The sequence below is a fragment of the Schistocerca piceifrons genome, chromosome 5 (genome assembly GCF_021461385.2).
Source record: "Schistocerca piceifrons isolate TAMUIC-IGC-003096 chromosome 5, iqSchPice1.1, whole genome shotgun sequence".
NCBI classification, from domain to species: Eukaryota; Metazoa; Arthropoda; class Insecta; order Orthoptera; family Acrididae; genus Schistocerca; species Schistocerca piceifrons.
In genome coordinates this window covers 408,180,441-408,186,942 of record NC_060142.1, presented here as the reverse complement: position 1 = coordinate 408,186,942, position 6,502 = coordinate 408,180,441, and the positions used below count along the sequence as shown (strand labels likewise).

The following is a 6,502-nucleotide window of genomic DNA, read 5'->3' as shown; positions in this document are numbered from 1 at the left end:
TCATTAATTGTGCTGTCTTGGAAGCAAAATAATTCATGACGGACGAAGCAACAAAACACATAGAACACAAAAAGCAGGCTAGCATAGGAAAAGAGGGCATTCCTGATCAAGAGGAGTCTACTTGTGTCAGACCTAGACATACATTTGAGGAAGAAACGTCTGAGAATGAATTTCTAGAGCAAAGCGTAGTATGGTAGTGTGTCACGGAATGTGAAAAAACCGGAACAGAAGAGAATCGAAGCGTTTGAGATGTGGTGGTACAAAAAAGAAAGTTGCAAATTAAGTTAACTGAGAGAGTTCTCAGCAGAATCGGCGAAGAAAGGAACACATGGAAAACGATGACAAAAAGAAAAGACATGAACATAGGGTATGTGTTGAGACGTTAGGAAATACACTCCGTAGTACTAGAGGGGGCTTTAGAATGTACAAATTGTAAGGCAAGACAGAGACTGGAATATATCCAACGTAGGGTACAATTGCTACTCTGAGATGAAGAGGTTGGCTTAGGAGCGCAATTCGTGACGACTCACAAGACGAAGTAATTCCTCGTAATTCGGACGGATGTTAGGAAATCATGTAACACCGAAGCATCCGATGGGCGTTTGGAAACGTATGTACAAACAACAGTACCATCGTTTCATGTGTTCTGTTGAACGTTTATTTAGATAGTTTACTGAAAAAATGGAAGCCCTTGACACCTGAAGCTACAAAGAAATATTTATATCTAACTCGTCGTCATCGATTGTTACTAATTTTCATTAGAGGTAACCAGTAAAAATTAAATACAGGAAATAAAGTGCTGCAGCTCTACAACAAAGACAGTAAAGGAGAAGTTCAGGTTATGACAGCATTCAACAAGTAACAACCATTCACGGATTACAAGCAATGTGTGAAGACATTGTAACGGCATATTACCTCGTCTGATTGATGAAGAAATATGGACCCAAAGGATGAAAATAGAATCGGATAACTGAAACGAAAGTTAAAGTACAGTTAAGGTGTACTGACGTCTCAACTGCACAAAAGTTACTAGGTCCACAGAGACGGATATTCTTTTCCGTGAATTGTTACAAAAGGAGTGTTGGATAACTGTACATTTGAAAGACAAACATTTGACAAAGTTAACTTCGAATACCAATCGTAAAGAAATATAACATGGTGCGAGTAATACAAACCTGGAACTGTGGGTCCAAAACACAATACTGTCTAATGTCGTTAAACGTAGTTAGCATGGACATGATTTTCCATGGGAGCACACTTCTGATACTGCTTGCAAGTGGCCTATTGTTCTCTTTCACCTATCTTTATCTCCTCGTGCAGGTCTGCTGTTCTTACAGTCTGAAATAATTTTGCATGGCTGTTTAATGTCCTTTCTTACTGTTTGATGTCAGAAGCTGTTTTCAAATAACGACATGAATTTATCATGGAACAGCTTAAATATTATGTCAGAATTTGTTTAACTTTAAATTCCAACCCAGGTCATCACTCGCAGACTATTCTTAAAAACTTTTTTCTGTTGTCATTAAATATTCTGGTTCCCACTGAGGAGTATCTGTACTGTAAGGCGGTAGCTTATTTATGCTAACTAATTGTGCATCATGATCAGAGAGAGCATTTGTTACTGGGTATACAGTTATTTCCTTTCTTTGAGCTTCATCAAAGAAATAATTATCAATTAATTTCCTACTGTCTTTATCCGCCCATGCTGGAAAGTTAATTACTGAAATCAAATTGTAGGATTAAAATAAGTTTTCGAGATCACTTGTCCTATCAAAAAATCTTTAGAGAATCTACATTGAAATCACCAAGGATTATTAACTACTTGTTTCTCTGTGACGGATAGCAGAGTAAGGACTCCATATTCCTCATAAACATTTCGAAATTTCCTAGTTGGGATATATATATATACAATTAAAAGTGAACTATTGTTAACACTAATTCACAAGCAAATGCTTCTGTTTGCTGATCACTACAAAATCTACGTGTCTCAATGATTCTGACCTTCTGTTTTGTCTTAATACACGGAAAAACTCTTCCCTTTTCCATATTAGTTCTACATTAATAAGACGCTGGAGTGTGACCTTTTATATTTACCTTATCTAACCTTGTGGCTATGTGATGCTCAGATAGGCATAGACTGTGTTTCTTTTCCGAGCTCCGAATTTTCCAAACAGACAATAAGCTCTTCTTTCTTATTACTGAATTACTCCAACGTTCTGATGAAATAAGGTAACCCTACTTTTCTGTGCGTCCTTGGGCATTTTGTGGGGCTCTCCTGTTATGTATTCTTTCATAAGAGGTTGCCTGAATCAAATGGTTCAAATGGCTCTAAGCACTATGGGGCTTAACATCTGAGGTCATCAGTCCCCTCGACTTAGAACCACTTAAACCTAACTAACCGAAGGACATCACACATATCCATGCCCGAGGAAGGATTTGAACCTGAGACCGTAGCAGCAGCGCGGTTCCGGACTGAAGCGCCTAGAACCGCTCGGCCACAACGACCGGTTCAAGTTGCCTGCATCCTGATTCTAACATAAAAAGAGTACCTAAGTCACACCAGTAAGCAAGTGAGCAAGAAGCTCATCCATTCTATCTTTCCTTCTCTTATCCAAGTGTAGGCCATGTCTAGTTTATATCGATCTCCCAGTTGTAGCAACAGGCACTGAACTCATGTGCGATTTCATTTCAGTCAGTAGCAGCCTCTATGCTGAGACAGCTGACACTAGTGTTAAACCAGGGTTGGTCATGGCGATTTAGGACTTCCAAAAATCTCACACTTGTGTGTGGAGATAGTTCCTACTCCTATTTCATCCAGGTCAACCCGTAATACTGTAATTTCTGTCTTTAACCAGGCCGTTCCCTACTCCATCTAGTCTAATAACCTGATTCTCTTCGTCAAAATCCTTACACGAGTTCCGTGTGTTATTTGTCACCTGCGTAAGGCTAGCACGTGGCTTCACAATACTTGTGACCTGGTACCCTGTTCCTAAATCAGTCTCCTAGAACTTAGAACTACTTAAACCTAAGGACATCACACACATCTACTCCCGAGGCAGGATTCGAACCTGCGACCGTAGCGGCTGCGCGGTTCCAGACTGTAGCGCCTACAACCGCTCGGCCACTCTGGCCGGCGCAAATATTAAGCTTCGGCAGGTTGAGACGTATAACGTCAAAGTTAAATATTCCGCTTCAAATAACAATTCATTTCTCACTTAACCGCAGTGTCTATTTACTAACTTATTCACAGTAAAACGTAATTTTTAGTCACTACTTATCACGCTTATTATTTCATATAAGACAAAGTTTACTGTGAGCAGAATACGACCAGTTACTATTGACAGATCACGAAATCGTCAACTGCGCAAAGAAGGACATATAAACGAAAGACCTTATACATCATATATGCTTTACAGAAACACTTTTGCTATGAAAACTATGTGGCCTAATCATCAAGTACCAAAGATGCAACAAAGTAACGAGTTCAGTAATTACAACCAGTGTTCCACCAGAACAGGTAAACGCTATAAAGAAATCAATCAGTGACAATGACAATGAAATCAACACCCTCAGCTGCTTACAGGCGTTGACATACGTCAAGGGGACAGATGAAAATGTGTGCCCCGACCGGGACTCGAACCCGGGATCTCCTGCTTGCATGGCAGACGCTCTATCCATCTTTTTTTTCTTTTTTGTTTAAATCTCATTTTATTCGATATTGTTCGTTGAATTTGTTCGTGGTGGACGTCGGATGACACCCGTTCAGGTTGTTCGTTGGTCCGATCGCTCAGTTCTTTTATTACAGAGCTAAACCCTCTGACAGAACACGCTGAGCTAGCGTGCCAGCGTCCATCTGAGCCACCGAGGACACAGAGGATAGCGCGACTGCAGGGATTTATCTCTAGCACGTCTCCCGCGAAACCCACATTCTCAACGTATTGTCCGGCACTACATTCGTAGTTCCCCCGCCCATTATACTCATTACTCGCGGCGCGTTGCCGATTCCCGTAAGAGTTCGGGCACTGTTTGTGCATTCGCACAGGAGAAGAAGATAGTCAAGTGGCCGGTGAGCCTTAACTATATATATATACTAAGATGGTTCAAAAAATGGTTCAAATGGCTCTGAGCACTATGGGACTTAACATCTTTGGCCATCAGTCCCCTAGAACTTAGAACGACTTAAACCTAACTAACCTAAGGACAGAACACAACACCCAGTCATCACGAGGCAGAGAAAATCCCTGACCCCGCCGGGAATCGAACCCGGGAACCCGGGCGTGGGAAGCGAGAACGCTGCCGCACGACCATGAGCTGCGGACCCCCACTAAGATGGTATCTGTTCTTTCGGACATGTCCGAAAGAACAGATACCATCTTAGTATATATAAATCAGTGACAAGTTCATCGTTCCAAGCGTTCTATACAACGTCCAACTATAGCAACAGGATGTCAAATCCCTGCTAAATATTTGCTGCAGATGAGATGGAACTGAAGCATTAAACCTCGAAACATTGTATCCTGATAGTAAATGAAACTGTGACCCAATGCTGTAGGTTTTACGCCCACGTGAGACTGTTGGTCGTAGAAGGATATTTTGAGGGCAGAGAGATTAACGGCGAGCACACCGATGCGGCTGGCTGCAGCAGGCACAGCGCAGCCTCTCATTAGCCGGCGGGCCGCGGCTCTTCATTCGCGCTGACCCGCTTCTGAGAACCTCGGGGTGCGACCTGAATGCAGACACTCCCTCCCCTCGCCTGCTCTAACGCTTACAATTTTATACGAAGTAGGTCAGAATGATGGAGTGGTTGGAGTTCGGTGTAGTATTTTCTTAATGATTTTTTTACTTCTCTAAGAGCTCCCCTCAACACTTGGCCTATCAATAACTTTCTTCTAAACGATGAAATACCCAGAAAAGTAATGAGTGAAAGTGAATAAAATGTGTAAAGATCTTGATTTATTCGATTCTGAAACTATGAGCTGTACGAAGGGGAATAAATGTTGACCTGTTTCACTGCTGACCTGTTTCAGTGATGCTGTATGTCGTTTCAGCTACACGTTCCGCCATTGTTACAGCAACGTAAGTGCCTCGCAGAAATGAACGAAGCTCACCTGCAATGTCACTGAAAACAGCTAGGGAAGCCGTATCGCTGTCGATATACAGGGTGAAACTTGTTAACGTTTAAAAGCCCCCAAAGCGATGTAGATGACGTTGAGACAAGTACGTTAATACAACTTTCAAACTTTCAGCGACCGTCAATATTTCGGCGAACTGCAACGGACAGGCGACATACATGCAAATTTAAAACCTCCGTTCTCGAACTGAAGCAGGAAAGACAACACACACACTGAACACTAGTGCCACCAAAGACGACCAAAGTCAGAGCTATCGATAGTGAGACTACGAAATTACAATGAAATGAACACCCTTAGCTGCTTACAGGCGTTGACATACGTCAACGGGGACAGATGAAAATGTGTGCCCCGACCGGGACTCGAACCCAGGATCTCCTGCTTACATGGCAGACGCTCTATCCATCTGAGCCACCGAGGACACAGAGGACAGCGCGACTGCAGGCACGTCTCCCGCGAAACCCACATTCTCAACGTATTGACCCACACTACATTCGTAGTGCCCCCCCCCCCGTAACCCCCCCTCCCCCTTACACTCATTACTCGCGGCGCGTTGCCGATTCCCGTAAGAGTTCGGGCACTGTTTGTGCATTTGCACAGAAGAAGATGGTCAAGTGGCCGGCGAGCCTTAACTTTATATTTACTAACAATGTATCTGTTCTTTCGGACATGTCCGAAAGAACAGATACCATGTTAGTATATATATAGTGAGACTACGAATTCACAGGTGAGGTAGCATTGACTCGCTCCCTCTGTTTCTCGACAAGGGAGAGAGCCGGATTCCAAACAGAGTTCAAACAGAAACCTCCATCCCTGTTAACGAGGTTGCTCACTAATTTAATCTCAACTGCCTCCTTAATAACACTGTACCAATAGCTGGACGTGCATGCCAATATCTCGGTGTTATTATACAGTATAACATTGGGTGACCAGTATCCAAGCAATGTAGGGCAATAGCAGATCTACTTGGCTGCTGTAATCGTGTGTGCCGTTTATGCTCAGTACATCGGTCCTCCACGGTCCTGATGGTTTGACCAATATATGCCCTGCCGCAGCTACAAGGAATGCGATATACACCCGCCTTATGCTGTCCGAGATCTTCCTTAACGGAACTCAAAAGCGCTCTAATTTTAGATGGAGGTCGGAAAACACATTTCACATCGTATTTCCGTAAAATACGACCGATCTTGTTGGACGTGTTTCCTACGTAAGGCAAAAAGGCAGTTGACATAGGTGTTGACTCAGAACTCCCTCTTTAACAGGGATTGAGGTTTCTGTTTAACTCTGTTTGGAATCCGGCTCTCTCCCTTGTCAAGAAACAGAGGGACAGAGTCAATGCTACCTCACCCGTGAATTCGTAGTCTCACCATCGA

The 6,502-nt window shown here is 43.0% G+C and overlaps 1 non-coding gene across 1 annotated transcript; it reads right to left on the bottom strand.

Moving 5' to 3' along the window:
- Positions 1 to 5,476: 5,476 nt before the first annotated feature.
- Positions 5,477 to 5,550, bottom strand: Trnat-ugu. The gene has a single exon. It is a non-coding gene; the product is annotated as a tRNA-Thr (tRNA).
- Positions 5,551 to 6,502: the final 952 nt, after the last annotated feature.